The sequence below is a fragment of the Humulus lupulus genome, chromosome 6, assembly GCF_963169125.1.
Source record: "Humulus lupulus chromosome 6, drHumLupu1.1, whole genome shotgun sequence".
Taxonomy (NCBI): domain Eukaryota; kingdom Viridiplantae; phylum Streptophyta; class Magnoliopsida; order Rosales; family Cannabaceae; genus Humulus; species Humulus lupulus.
In genome coordinates, this window is record NC_084798.1 from 203,380,528 (window position 1) to 203,396,770 (window position 16,243).

A 16,243-nucleotide genomic window follows, 5' to 3' on the forward strand; every position below is an offset into this window, starting at 1 on the left:
CTCACGTCCCTCTCTTTCTTTCTCTCTCTAATTTCAGCAGCCAAGAGCATAATGGCTCTTCTCCAATTTTCCTTCCCCCTTTATCTTAATTCCCTCATAATAGCCTAATAAAATAAAATGGTAAGTTTTCTATTTCTAATTATCTTCTCTTTTTTTTTTTATTAAATTGTTTTTATCTCTAATTGGTATGGAATAAAGATGACAACATCTTTTCCATTTTAACCAATATTTATCCACACAAAATAGGTAAGGAAAATCCTCCTTTCCCATTTAATCTACACGTCCAAGCCTATCATTTCCCCTTTTCTTTTATTTTTTTTTATAAATAATTAAATCTAATAAAAGGAAACCACAAGTGTGTAGAAAATTCTACACATGTGCACCATGCAACCATGCACTTGCACACACTTAATAACTAAGGTGCATCACTACCTACCATGCACCTCAGTGCATTCAACCAAAGCTCAAATAATCACATTTTTAAATAAAATAAATAAATAACATTTAACAATTAAAATCACAAAATTCAACCAAACAATTCTAACAATTAATTTAAACAAGCAAACAATTAAATAAAATAATTCACAACACTTAACAATTAATTAAAATAAAACATAAAAATTTAATAACTAAAAAAAAATTAATTTTGGTGCACTACAATATTGCTCTACATAATTAAGTTGATGAAAAACGGCGCCAACAATTTGGTGCTTTTGTTGAGAGCATTATGCAATTCTTCTTACCGTTTAGCATAAAATCTTCCTGCTTAGCAACAGTGGCTGCCTTGAATATTCCTGGAACCAGTGGGCGACCACTTCCTTAAATCCCTGAGTAAAATACTCCAAGACCTGAGGAGCATCCTCAAAGACCTGGCAAACAACCAGTTGTGAATTAGAGTCTCGATGAGGAGAGTTCTTCATCGTCTCCCAGAGAACGACCTGGTCAAAGTTTTAGACCTAATGAGTAGGATTATTATAATTCAGAAAGATATGTACCGACAGTTGAGCTCGAAAATCGATGGCTGTGTGAACAGTTAGTCGAGGCAACGCAACTAAATGAAGAGATGGCAAGATGAGCTACTGAAGCCCAGGCACTCCCACGGAGGACTAGGGGGCGACCTTGAGGAAGTACAACTGCCAGGATGGTCGAACAAAGGGCCCAACAAGCTCAATCGAGGCCTAGGGAAAATGTAGGATAAAATCGGCCCAGGGTGTCATCACAAAACCCTGCCAGGAACAACCCAGCAAGGGACATTCTCGCAGACCCTGGGAATAATTGAGCTCCCCGGGTAGCTCGGAATGATAACCCAGGACATGCCGGGAATAATAATAACCCTGAACCTACAAGGCCAAACAATGAGAGGCCACCACCGTCTCTAATTAGGCATCCTCCATCGCCAATTAGACATGCCTCTCCAGCTCGGGGTGTACCCCACCAAGCTCCCAGTGGAAACTGAGCTGGGGAGAGAGACCCTCACAGGCCTTCTCAAAGTGCTAGAAGTGGAAGCTAGGATAACTGCCATCGTGCTCGACCTGAGCATAGAGGAGAACGCGAGGTCCCACTAGGGGTATGTTAGGAATATAGACAGGCTAGACAACCCCAACCGTCTGAGAGTTATGTGTCAAGGTCAATAGCAACCATAATTAGGGTGCATGTGAATATCCCACCTCGCAATCAAATCCCACAACAACAACAACAACCAGAAAGAACTGTTAGCTTCCGTGAGGGATGTCAAGATTACAGCAGGCCGGTGAGTGTCTATAACACCGAACCTAGGTATTATGAGAACTATCCGAATAGTTATCCTGATCTTCGGGACCACTTGAATAAGAACCGATGGCAATTTAATCAACCGAACTCAGACCTGAGGGAACACTTAAATGCCCAAAGGGAGACTCTACAACCAGTATATGGAAATCAATACAACCTTATACTGTGAAAAAGAGCTAGAGTTCCTACGAACAACAACCATCTCCTAGTAGCACAAGCTCCCCCTTCGATGGATTTGGTTCAAGAGAGAATCAACCAATTTGAGGAAGCGTTCAGGATCTTTCAAGAAGGGAAAAACAAAGAAAAGACCTACTATTTCGATGAGGAGCTCGAGCCTTTTTCTCGCCATATCTTGAACACACCATTCCCCAATGGTTTCAAGATACCCCACGTTGCGCCCTACGATGGGACTACCGACCCAGGCAGCCACCTGAGTATGTTTAATACTATGATGCGAGCCAACAATGTCAGATATGAGCTCAGATGTATGCTCTTCCAGACCACACTCACAGGACCAAAAAATAGTAGGTTTGACAAATTCCGAAGGCACTCGATCTCGTCTCGGGATCAATTGTCTAAGGAGTTCAAGAAGTAGTTCCAAGCTGCGAAGAGTATCAAGCCCGAGGCTTCCACCGTAACAAATGTTAGACAATAACCGGGTGAATCACTGAAGAGCTACCTGGTGAGATTCAATATAGAGGCGGCTCGAGCTCACAATGTTAATGACAACGATCGTCTTATGGCAGTACGAGCTAGAGTATTGCTAGGAAGTCCTCTTTGGGACGACATGCAAAGGAAACCTGTAAGGAAAATAGCCAAATTCACCACTGTAAAGCGCACCCTAATTCCATTCATTTATAAAATGTCTTTCAACTCTGAGTAAATAGAAAAATACCATTTTAAGAAAAATCTCAGTGGGGTCTTAGTAAAAACAAGCAAAATTGGGCCTAATAGTTGGAAAAGTAAACTAATGCGTCTTTATGAAATATTCAGAAATAAAATTGTTATCCCCAAAATTTTAGTTTGATGACGTGGCAATCAGAAGTGATAAGTGGCAATGCATGGTCAGTAAATGACACATTAATAGTCAATAAATGTATTGGCTCTTCGGAGTTGTTATATTACTGGTCATGAAAATTATTTATCTGGTTTGGAAGTGATTTGACCAACCAGGTAGAATTTTTGTCCGACCAGTAAAGATTTTTGACTGACCAGTAAAATGTTCTGGCCGACCAGTGGAGTATTTTGGCCGACCAGTCATTTGTTTTGCCCGACCAATAAAGTGTTTTGCTAGACCAGAAATGTGTCATGCTAGACTAGAAATATGTCATGCTAGACCAGAGATGTGTCATGCTAGACCAGAGGTGTACTAGAGGAGTGCTTTGCCTATACTAACCAGAGGTGTGCTAGAGGTGTGCTTTGCCTACGCCAACGAGAAGGGCTTGCCTATGTCGATGTAGAGTCCAAGAAATTTACTTAGCTAATTAGATAGTAGTAATAATAGTAATAGTAGTAGTATTTTTATGATTGTGGATTTTGGTTCAGACCGGGATTTAATTGGACACTCGTAGTAACACTTGTAGATTTTCTAAGTTTAACCTATAGTTTAAGAATATTAATTTTAACCTAAGGTATGATTAATATGCCTGATATTGATGGTGATATTTATTATATTATAAGGTTTAGATAGACCCAATAAGAAAGTAACACTTGTCATGTGTATGTTTAATGATAATTAAGTATTTTTGAGGAATAAGTTTATTAAGATCAATATTTGAATATCCTAGGGTCTGTCAGCAGCTTTGAAATCGTTAGAGGACTTAGTCAAGGTTGTTTACCCATTTCAAATTAGGCTGAAAATGTGCAATTTCGTGTTTAAATATTTAGCGTATGCCGATATATCGCAGCTATAGGGGGCGATATATCGCAATATGGGGATACGAAAAACACGTAACTTCGCACAATCACCTCGACGAGCCTCGGGCATACTAGCCCAAGCGATATAGCGCCTACTAGAGGCGATATATCGGTTCCTTTGATGGATTTTTGAATGTTTTTTAAAACATTCTCATTTTAATCTTTAACCTCTTGATAAGTCCAACATCTTTCTGACCGAGTCTTCAGCCTCTGCTGAACGATAATACAAATATTTTTCACTTAAAAAGCCATTATTTTATTCAAGTTAAATGAAGATCTTTTCATTCTTGAACTCTATAAATAGGACCTAGTACCCAACCATTTATTCATTCATCAAGCTAAGTTCAGAGGCTGCAAGCTGCTAAGTTATTTTTGAGTGCTTAAACACTTGGGTTGGGGATTATAAGCTTACCAAACACTTGGGAAGTAAGGTTTATAGCACACTTCAGTTCAAGGTTTAGATCGGTCATAGAAGCATTCAAGGTATTCCAAACTCTAGTTCATTTTGGTATTGTTTTCCTTAAGTTCTTATAGTTTTCTACTCAACATCCTAACTTCATTCTTTATTCTTGGTTAGGAAATCTAAGATCTTGAACATAATGTTCTCGGTAAGTATCTTTCGATGGTATAGTTCTTTAATTATTTTCATCCCTTTTTCTTTAAGTATACCCACCTTCCTTTGATGGTTTTAGGAGTGTCCCAAGGTCCCAAACCTGTTGACATATCCCGGTATATTTGGTAAGGAAAATAGGATAGGATATTATATGTTATGCTATATGTTATCTTATGATTTATGTGTTATGTTAACTTATGATTTATGTGTTATGTTATGTATGTTCTAGACTTGGGCATATGCCTTGTATAACTAACAAGCCCCAATAAATTTATGGGCATATGACTTGCTTAGCTAGCAAGCCCCATAAATATAAAGGGCATATGACTTGTTTAGTTTACGAGCCCCAAGTAATAATGGCCATTATAGTATGTGTGACATATGTTTATGATATGTTTTAGTATATGTTGCGATATGAATTTTATGTATATGATTTACGTGCTAGGTTTTCCTTACTGGGCATTAGGCTCACTCCTTTATGTTTATATGTGTAGGAAAATAGCTTTGGTGGTAGGAAAGGTTCTTGGAAGCTTGGGGATGTGTATTGAGGCGGGATGGAATCGATGGACCGAGCGTTCGATTCGAGGATGAAGTCTCTTTAAATTTTATATGTATTTTCCGCACTTTATTATGTAATCCATTTATTTAAAATTATGTTATGTTTTTATTTTAAAAACCAATGGGATCCCATATCCTACTTTAAATTGTATGTAGTTTAACATTTGTTTTACAAGTTTTTAATGAAGATTATGACTATTTCACTAGTAACTTTTATTAAAAATTAGTGTCTATGTATAGTAGTCATTAATGGTCCAAAGTCTAGAGTAGTTGGGTCATTACAGTCGACCAGTGAGTTGTCTTGGCTGATCAGTCACTTTGGGGATGGATTTGGTTGGTCCACGTATCAGAATCTCAGAAGTTATCGTCTAGTGACTCTTCAGTAAAGCCTTAATAACAGCTTCAACCCGAATAATTCTCAACTGCCGCAGGAATCTCTCAGATATCCCGGAATGATAGCTATATTATTGTAATTTAAATTTATTTATATTTTATTAATTAAAGTCTGTTGGAAGAACCAAGGACCCGATCAAAGGGATATATCTGATGTATGATCCATGAGCCTATAAATAAATGGCTCATGGCATCATTTAGGGGGATCTGGTCGTTAGAAAGAAAAAAGAGCTCTCTGGTTTGGAGAACTTGGGACTGTTACTTAGGGCATTCTTGGGAATTTTCTGAGAGAGTTTAGAGAGAGAAAGCTTGTATTCTCTAGAGAGAGAAACTCTGTATTTTTCTACTTACACTTAAGAAACTCAGTTGACTCAAGTTCATATGATCTTAAGTGTAGGATATATATATCACAACTCCAAGTGCATTAGGCTATTACCAATAAATTGGGGCTGAACCACTATAAAATTATTGGTGTCATATTTTCTATTCATGGCTTATTGTCATTTTGACGTCTACTCGTCGTTGGCCAAAATCGTGGTCAACATTTTTGGTGCTTTCATTGAGAGCCTGAAGAGAAGAAACAAACGACTATCATATCAAGATGGCGCCCAAGAATACCAATGTGGCATCCAAAAATTCAGGCACGTCAAAAGAGCCTGCTAGATCAGAAGGTCCTGGACCGCAGAACCCAGCGACTGAGCCCAGGGTCTTTCTCGAGGTAACCACTCCAGAAGTTGAACAACTCCAGGAAGCAATAGGCGATTTCCAAGAGGAGATGATGCAATTCAATGCTCGGCAGGAGTCTTTCGCTAAAGAGATGGCCAGGCAGAGAGCTGCGTTAGAGCAGCAAAGGCGCGATATGGAGGCCAGAAGTGAAGAGATTAGGCGACAACAGGAGGAGGTCGACTGAAGACATCGCGAAGCAGCACATGCTCTAGAGGTGGCTACCAAATTGGTCCAAGACAATGCTCAAGTCACGGCACGAGCAGCTGCCCAAGGGGCATGAAAGGACAACGCTAGTCAGAAGTCCCCTGCTGGAAGGACGGACTCTCAGGGACCTGACCAGAGTCGAAGCAATCAGACTGGTTGGGCAGAAGACGGAGTCTGCTCTAGAACTGCATCAACACAGAGGGAGAACTCTAGAACTCCCTTCAGGAGCCACCGATCAGAAACTTCAAGATCAGGAAGTCACCGATTGGGTAGTAAGAAGACCCCACCCAGGCAGGATCATACCAGAACTCCTCGAGATAAGGGAACTTCACAGTTCAAAGATGGACATGGTCATGATGAGGCTGATAGTCATCACACCGACCAGTCAAAGGAAAAGGAGGGCAACGACCAACAAGGAGGAAAAGATTGCCCGACACGTACCGAAAAGCCTCCACTGCACCCTGGCCAGCAGAGTAGTGGGAGAGAGCAAGTCCCGCGTAATAAGCCCTCTGAAAAATTGAAGAGTACAGTGTTCGATCGGGTAGGAGAGCATGCTTCCCGGAAGGATCTAAGGGACGTTATCACCAACAAGAGGAGACCGTCCTAGTCAAAGGGAAAAATCTAAACCTCCCTGCCAGTCAAGTAGAAATACTTGACAACAGTGCACCAGATGGTAATGCCCGACCAGGCAATCAAGACCTTGGAACTTCATCAGTTGCACCAGCCATCCAAGCCCAGCTTGACGTACTAATGGCTGCAGTGCAAGGTTTGTCAAAATGACCTTCCGGGATGGATGCGATAGACCATCGGAGTGGCAGCCCATTTTGTGCCCAGATTAGAGCAACCCAGCCGCCGGCAAAATATAAAGCACCGGTGCTGCCAGTATATACAGAAAAGGCATATCCCATTAGACATGTTGGGAAATTTGAGGACCAGATGGAACTGCTCGGGGTAAGTGATCATTATTAGTGTAGAGTATTCCCGACTACATTGTCAGATACTACTTAGGAGTGGTATTGGAAGTTTAAGCCGAATTCCATCACCTCTTGGGAAACATTTAGGAAGGAGTTTTGTAGACAATTCAATGCTGCCTGGACTCCACCAGTTTATGCCAACCACTTGGTAGATATCAAACAAGGAAAAAATGAGTCTTTAAAGAATTATATACAAAGATTCATGAGAGAAGCCAATATAGCAACTGCTGTAGGAGACGAGGGGAAGAGGGTTGCCATATCCGCTAGGATAACTTATCGGAGGCCTTTGTGGGATAGTATGCATAGAAATCCAATTTCAACACTTCAACAATTTCTTGACCTAGCAGACGAGTATATGAAATTGGATGATGCAATCGAGAAAGAGGAGAATGGCATAAACAATCCGGGTGGATCAACTGACCCCCCTAAGAATGGTGGAAAGAAACGTGGGAATAACGGGTCTGACCACCATGAGGAAAAGAAGGCTAAGTCGAGTTCAAATGAAAATCCAACCAAGTATGAGCCTCAGTTCACTAATTACACCACTCTCTCGACCAGCTGAGTGGAAGTATATCTTGCTAGTCATGAAGAGGTTCCCTACAAGAAACCTCCACCCATCAGGAAAGAGAAGAGTAAGAGAGACATGAATAAGTTTTGACGTTTCCATGGAGATTATGGTCACGACACGAATGAATGCAATCACCTCAAGGACGATATATAATTTCTTCTCCGGTCGGGCAAGTTGAGAAATTACCGGGCAGAGACACCCCAAGGAGAAGGAGGCAGCAACGATCCTGGGTTCAAACGACAGAGATCTCCACCCTTGCAGCCCGGGCTTGTGGACTTTACCTTAGACGCTATATGTGGAGGTCCACACTTGGATGAGGATAGTAACAAAGCAAGGGAGAGGTATGCTGAGACACTTCGACATGAACAGGAGTGCTAGGATCAGATTTGGTGAACAGAGTCTGATCAGGAACCATTGGAACAACGAGCGTTTGTGGATATATTATTTCTAAATACTGCTTTCAAAGTGGTAGTTTAATTTCAAGTTGTTTAACTTGTTATTTAAATTTAATTTATGAGCTGGTTATTTGATGACCAGTCATCTATTTTTGAATAATTTTTGTTGTTTAAGACTCGTTATTAGACACGTTTTGTCCTTTTTTTTACGAGTAATAAAAGAGACTACGCACAGCGTGGTCGATTCTTGCTACAAATGTGCATGTGTGTTAATTATTCGAACAATGTTCAACTGGTCGGTAAAATTGGACAGTGTTCAACTGGTCGATACGTTCAAGCAGTGTTCAACTGCTCGAATATTTTCCATATATTCTATGTGTTTCGCGAGTAATTAACTGCTCGAACAGATGCGGTCAAGTAGCAAGTGACTAAGGATTTTTCAACCCTCGATCACTTGGGGGGCACATGGGGTATACTGGTATATAATTTAACACAGGCAATAAGAGCATGAGTTAAGATATCTGTTTTTAGGCTGACTTGTAAATTTTCGAAGTAAAAAAAGGCCATTAAGCTAACTTGTTTGACAAAGCTTAAGTAACTTGAAATTTTTCAAAATTTCAAGTTAGAAGAAAATATTCGTGTGACAATAAACATCATGCTCATAAAATATTAGAGCAATAAGAGTGTGAGAAAGTATACTTAGTGACTTATGAAATGTCTATAATTTATAAGTTAGAAAACTAAGTACTCATACGAAAATATAAGGCATATATCAGAGTGACTTTACTATTCACAAAAAACTTATAACTTTTTAAGTCTAAATAGACTTAAAATGTTTCAAGTTAACAAATAAAAGTAAAGTATAAATGCATGAACCATAAAGTTTTTGTGCAAATTTGAGGACATAAGAGCATGCATCCGAGCAGATAGGCTGTGGTGTCCAAGCAGCCAGGCACGTGACAAAGCGGCTATGGTGTCCAGGTGGCTAGGTGTGCGTTCGAGCAACAGGGTGCATGTCCGAGCGGCTGCGTGCGTCCAAGCGGCTGGGTTGGTGTCTGAGAAGCTGAGGGGCATCCGAGGAGTTCGCACATCTGGGCTGCGTCCGAGCGAATGATGGTGCTGTGTCCGATCGGATGGGGCATGTCCGAGCAGCCAGGCGCGCATTCTAAAGGTTATGCCTTGGCGTCCGAGCAGAAGGTGGTGTTGCATCCGAGCGGCTGACATTAATGTCCGAATAGCCTGGAGGGTGCGTTTGAGCAGTTGGCGTGCGCGTCCGAGCGGATGGTGCTACATCCGAGCGGCTGGCGTGAGTGTACGAGTAGCCATGTGCGTATCCGAGCGGATGCTAGCAGCGTGACCAAGCAGATTGAGCATGTCCAAGCAGCTTAAGCGAGCGTCCGAGCAAATTGCGTGGCATTTCCGAGCGGCTTGGGGGAATAATGTCTAAGTATCCGAGTGGTAAGAAGAGGATAACCGGTCGACCATGCACATGCATCCCCAATAAGTTATTTTCGAGGAGCTAGGCTATCCTACTAGTCACGTATGAATTTGAGGGACAAAAATGGTGACCGATTGGTTATAGGGTCCGAAAAGACCATAAATCTCAAAGGCATGGGGCACAAACATGTTTTTCTACTCATGGGATACTACAACAAGATCAAAAAATGGAATTTGAAGAACTCAAAAGAAAAGTTCAATCGTGGGTTTACTAGAAAAGTGAAAGTTACTGACCGGATGGAAGCTTTTGGATGACCTCAAAAACATTTTGCTGGAAAAAAGTTTATCATACGAGTAAATCATATAATAAACTTGGGGGGCAAATGTTATCCCTAAAATTTCAGTTCGATGACGTGGAAATTAGAAGTGACAAGTGGCAATGCATGGTCAGTAAATGACACATTAATAGTCAATAAATGTATTGGCTCTTCGGAGTTGTGATATTACTGGTCATGAAAATTATTTATCTGGTTTGGAAGTGATTTGACCGACCAGGTAGAATTTTTGTCCGACCGGTAAAGATTTTTGAATGACCAGTAAAATGTTCTGGCCGACCAGTGGAGTATTTTGGCCAACCAGTCATTTGTTTTGCCCGACTAGTAAAGTGTTTTGCTAGACCAAAAATGTGTCATGCTAGACTAGAAATATGTCATGCTAGACCAGAGATGTGTCATGCTAGACCAGAGGTGTGCTAGAGGAGTGCTTTGCCTATACTGACCAGAGGTGTGCTAGAGGTGTGCTTTGCCTATGCCGACCAGAGGGGCTTGCCTATGTCGACCGGTGAGTTGTCTTGGCTGATCAGTCACTTCGGGGATGGATTTGGTTGGTCCATGGATCAGAATCTCAGAAGTTACCGTCTAGTGACTCTTCAGTAAAGCCTCAGTAACAGCTTCAACCCGAATCATTCTTAACTGCTGCAGGAATCTCTCAGATATCTCGGAATGGTAACTATATTATTGTAATTTAAATTTATTTATATTTTATTAATTAAAGTCTGTTGGAAGAACCAAGGACCCGGTCAAAGGGATTTATCTGATGTACGATCCATGAGCCTATAAATAAATGACTCATGGCATCATTTAGGGGGATTTGGTCTTTCGAAAGAAAAAAGAGCTCTCTGGTTTGGAGAACTTGGGATTGTTACTTGGGGCATTCTTGGGAATTTTCTGAGAGAGTTTAGAGAGAGAAAGCTTGTATTCTCTAGAGAGAGAAACTCTGTATTTTTCTACTTACACTTAAGAAACTCAGTTGACTCAAGTTCATCTGATCTTAAGTGTAGGATATATATATCACAACTCCAAGTGGATTAGGCTATTACCAATAAATTGGGGCTGAACCACTATAAAATTATTGGTGTCGTATTTTCTATTCAAGGCTTATTGTCATTTTGACGTCTACTCGTTGTTGGCCAAAATCGTGGCTCCGCTTGCTCAAAAGGCAGTTCTGGCTCAACCTGCCCACAAGCTGCAGGCCCAACTACGAGGGAGGATAGTCGACCTCCCCCAATCGATGAAGAACATGTAACAACCATTGCAGGGGGACCACACATTGTAGTTCACCGAAGAGGACGCTTCACACGTCCGATTTCCTCATAATGACCCCCTGGTCATAACCTTCCAACTCCATAATAAGAGGGTGTGTCGAGTCCTGATTGATAACGGGAGCTCGGTCAATATCCTATATAAAGTGACCTTGGGAAAGATGGGTCTGTTTGTTCGAGATCTTAAAGCCTGTGCAACAACATTATACAAATTCTCAGGAGAGGGAATCGCTAGTATAGGGTCTATCGAGCTCCCAGTGACCTTGAGAGACTATCCATTCTCGATAACCAAGATGTTGGAGTTCATCGTAGTAGAAACCCCATCTGCCTACAATGTATTGCTCTGGAGACCAAACCTAATTGGGCTAGGGGCAGTCACATCTGTTAGGCATTTGGCCGTATAATTCCCAACACCCAGCGGTATTGGGACACTGAAGGGAGATCAATTAGCAGGTCGAGAATGCTATAGCATCTCGATGAGGGGGAAAGACCAAGCTAGTGCACAGGCGCTAGTCATTATTGAGGAAATTGATGAAGTGATATACGAGGTCGACGAAGAGATTGACCCAAGGCTAGAAGAAGACATGGTCGATCTCAGTCCAATTGAAGAGCTCGATGATATTCAGCTCAGTGAAAAGGACACCACCAAGGTAGTAAATGTAACGCCCTGTGTAGCCAAGACCGTTACACTGTGTGTTTATAAAGGTGCAAGTTATTTAGTTAGAAACGTGTCACTGAAACTATAATTGAACTAGGGTTAAAATATTTTGGTCATAAAAGATACATTTCATTTAAATAAACATTTCGTACACGGGATCCCAAAAGAAATAGAGTTTAAAGGACAGTTTACAAAATTCCAGGGTATATACAACTACTGGCCACTCTAAGGGCAAAATAGACATTTAAGGTTCTCCTGTTCCTATCCATCCCTCGACCGTGGCGGCCGAGTAGCTGACTATGTACATTCCGCCTCTAGAGGTCTCCAAATCAGGGCTGATCAAGCTTAGCCTTGCCTTTACCTGTACCACGTAGCACCCGTGAGCCAAGACTAAGCATGAAAACCATAATATCACAGCACGATCAATGACAATAATCAAATAACTTATAAAGCATAACCATATACTCAACAATCCATAACATTCATATAACCAGACATTCAGCAAAACAAATTCGTCAAATCGACATCAATAACCAAGTCATATAATAATTAGGGTCGACGCCCTTAGGTCGCACCCTCTGTTTACCCCATTGACTCCGGTCCACTTAAATCGAGCTCAGTGAATATTAAGCTGTCCTCAGCTACTAGTGGCTAAGCCACGTCCTGTGCGCCAATATTAACTCCGACACTCTTAGGCCATTTGTTTCATATTCACACGACATAATACCATCATACAACAATGCATACAAGTATAGGGAACCCTTAGTCCCATTATAGACTCACAACCGGGTGCAGTTTTCTTACCTTTAATTCCAAGCGTTCTGATTACGAGAAATGATCCTCGAGCACGATCCTTTTTCCTAGCCCTAGCGTACACCTAGTCACAACCAAGATAAGAGATTCAATCAAAAATAAATGAATAAAGGTGTTCGGTCCAAGTTCTAGCTTTTGGAAGATCGAATTCCACCAAACACGGTAGTGGAATCGATCCCGAGCACCCTAGGTTAGGTTCCCACACCTAAAACCTCCTTAAAGCCAAAAATACCCTTAAGAGTCGCGGTCCTAAGCCCCCTATGACGCGGCCTGCCTCCTACCAGAGGCCCAGCCTCCCCAAACAGCAGACACGGGCCGCGGTCCAGCACTCCCATGCTGCGGCACACACTTCACTTCAGCTCTTATTTACTCTAGAGGGCTGCGGCACACCAAGAACAAAGCTGCGGCCCGACCCCTTCGAACCCAAAAAACTCACCATTTCCAGCAGCCAAACCTCTCTCAATTTAACCCAAAACCATCCCAATAACACACTTTAATTATCACAATAGTTCTAATATACTCCTAGCAACAAAACCCATAGGAAAACTAGCTTAAAAACTCATCAACATCACACTCCAATCCTTGAAACCCAAAAGCTCATAAACTTCTTAAAACAGCCAACAGTTCCCAAAATTCACATGCTAAACCATAATTAAAAGCTTACCTTTACTGAAGAACAAATCCACCAAGTAGTTGCTGAGCTAATTCCCAAGTCCTTAGCCTCAATTTAGGAAATTCCCAGCCCAAAATCCCTCCTTAGCTTGAAGGGTTAGCTTGAGAAAGAGAGTGTTTAGAGGAAGCTAAAGTGAGAGAGAGGAAAGAGTCTTTTTGTCCAAGTTCTACTGTTTTCCTTGGTTCTGCTTTATCTAACCTTTGTTAATTAAGTTAATCCCGAGGCTCGAGGTACCAAAAACGTCTCCGAGGCCAAAATGGTAAATTTTCCAAATATTCCCTCCTAAAATCTCTAACTTCAAATATATCTCCAATTATTTTTTTTCATAACCCGATAACCCAAATAAATATCTAATATCTAAAGGGTTTATACCTTTTTGGACCCTGTGTTTTTTTCCATTACGTGCTTGGACCCTGTGTTTTGACAAATTACTTTTTGGATCCTATGTTTTGTAAAATGGTTAAAATAGAACCCTAAACCTGATTTTGGTCAATGTTTTCTCAACTAAAATCACAAATAATTTACCAAACTAACAATTTAGAACAAAAATAAAATCATTCTGTTTAAAAACTGTGTTGTTATATTCAGTTTTTTCTTCATCAAAATTGAGTTTAGGGTTCTATTTTAACCATTTTACAAAATATAGGGTCCAAAAAGTAATTTGTCAATACACAGGATCCAAATAGGTAATAGGACAAAACATAGGGTCCAAAAAGGTATAAACCCATATCTAAAATACCCCCTTGACTCGGCCCGAGTCAAGTATTGGGTCCCGTTGTGACGTTCCCGCTAACTAGCTCCCTAGGATCACCTCAAGCTGCATACTGCAAATATATCCACATAATAATGTGGTCTCCACAATTACAACACATAATCACATTTATGCCATCAACGGGCCAAAATTACAAATATGCCACTTTAAGCTAAACAGGGCCCACATGCATATTAATACCCATTATAAATCACGTATAAACCAATTATGCCCTCCCGGCACACTAATCAAGGCCCTTAAGCCTTATTAGTAATTTTGGGTCGTTACAGTAAGGATTGGGAAGAACCTTAGAAAGGACGCAAGATAGCAGTTAATTCGCTTTTTGAGGGAAAATCATGATGTATTTTCATGGTCGCACTCAGATATGATTGGGATCAGTCCCAATGTTATAAGCCATGCACTAAACATCGACAATAACTTCCCTCCAAAACAACAAAAGAGAAGACTCCTCGACGACGAGAGGAAAAAGGCCTTGAAAGAGGAGGTCGACAGACTAAAAGCAAATCGGTTCATCAGTGATGCTTTCTATCCATAATGGATTGCTAACCCAGTACTGGTCCCAAAACCAAATGGAAAGTGGCAAACTTGCATCGAGTATTCAGACCTCAACAAAGCATGCCCAAAAGATTATTTTCATCTGCCTCGAATTGATCAACTCGTGGATGGAACCTCGAGTCACGACATCATGTAATTCATGAATGTATATTCTGGATATAACTAGATAGCCATGCATGCGCCCGACTAGGAGCATACAAGCTTTATGACAGATAAATGACTATATTGTTACAACGCGATGCCCTTCGGGCTCCAAAATGCTGGGGCTTGTAGAGTCCAAGAACTTTACTTAGCTAAGATAGATAGTAGTATTATAGTATTTATAGCATTATCTTTGTAACTGTGGATTTTTGGTTCAGACCGGGAATTATTTGGACACTCATAGTAGTACTTGTAGATTTTCTAAGTTTAACCTATAGTTTAAGAATATTAATTTTAACCTAAGGTTTGATTAATATGACTGATATTAAGGATAATATTTATTATACTATAAGGTTTAGATAAGGACCAATAGGATTTTAAGCACATGTTATGAATGGTTGATTAAGGATTAAGTATTTTGAGGATTAAATTTAATAAGGGTAAAGTTTGAATGCTCTAAGGTGAGTCAGCAGCTTTGAATACGTTTGAGGGCTTAGTCAAGGCTGTTTACTCCATTCAAACTTAGCTAAAAATGTGTAATTTCGTGTTTAAATAATCAGCGTGTGCCGATATATCGCAGCTATAGGGGGCGATATATCGCAGCACGTAGATACGGAAAACACGAAACAATGCACGACTGCCTCGGGCATACTGGCCCAGGCGATATATCGCCTACAGGGGGCGATATATCGCCCCTCTCCGCTTATTTTGAAAGTTTTTGAATTCTTTTTCCATTAAGCCATTCAACCTCTTGATAAGTCCAGCACCTTTTTGAACGAGTCTTCAGCCTCTGCTGAACGATTATTCAAATTATTTTCACCTAAAAAGCCATTATTTTTATTCAAGTGAAATTAAGATCCTTTCATTCCTAAACTCTATAAATAGGACCTAGTACCCAGCCATTATTCACCTTTTACTCTAAGTTCAGAGGCTGCAAGTTGCTAGGTGAGTGTGAGAGTTAAACACTTGGGTGGGGAAATCATAAGCTTGATCATCATAAGCTTATCAAACACTTGGGGAAGTAAGGTTTCATAGTATTTCGGTTCGAGGTTTAGATTGGTCTTACAAGTCTTCAAGGTATTTCCACACTCTAGTTCATTGGTTTTATTTTCTTTAAGTTCTCATAATCTTCTACCAGCCTTCTAACCTTATTCTTATTTTGATTAGGAAATCTAAGAACTTGCACATAAGTTTTTGGTAAGTATGTTTCTCAAAGGTTTAGTTCTTCCATTCCTTTCATTTGGCTTTTTCTTCTATAGACTCACCCTTTCATAATGGTTAATAGGAGTGTTCCAAAGTCCCAACGCTGTCCTCTTATCCCGGTAACTTTGGTAAGGAAAATAGGATAGAATTTATATGTTATATGCTTATTATATGTTTTCTTATGTTATGATATGTGTTATGATATGTATGTTGTAGGCTTAGGCATATGACCCATATGACTAACAAGCCCCAAATAGATTATGGGCATATGAC